The sequence below is a fragment of the Penaeus monodon genome, chromosome 20 (genome assembly GCF_015228065.2).
Source record: "Penaeus monodon isolate SGIC_2016 chromosome 20, NSTDA_Pmon_1, whole genome shotgun sequence".
In the NCBI taxonomy this organism is placed as follows: domain Eukaryota; kingdom Metazoa; phylum Arthropoda; class Malacostraca; order Decapoda; family Penaeidae; genus Penaeus; species Penaeus monodon.
The window spans coordinates 40065955-40066249 of record NC_051405.1 but is presented as its reverse complement, the minus strand read 5'-3'; positions in this window follow the sequence as shown (position 1 = coordinate 40066249).

Below are 295 nucleotides of genomic sequence, written 5' to 3'. Positions count from 1 at the left end.
ACTAACAAAGTGCCCTAAAAAAGAAAAAAAAAATACAGATAACTTATCTGAAATAATATGAAAGAACGAGGCCAGGGAAGTCGGAAAGTGCCATATCTACCCGCTTGTGCCAACTCACGAGAAGTTATATATAGTCCTTGACAAGGGATTGGGTATGCCTATTTACACTGAGGCACGACTGAAGCTGCATGAGGGAGAGAGACACGAGGATTCGAGGATGCCATCAACTATTAGCATTAGGCTTGAATTAACCTTGTGGCGTCATCAGTAAGGAGGCACTGCGCAGAATCTCGGA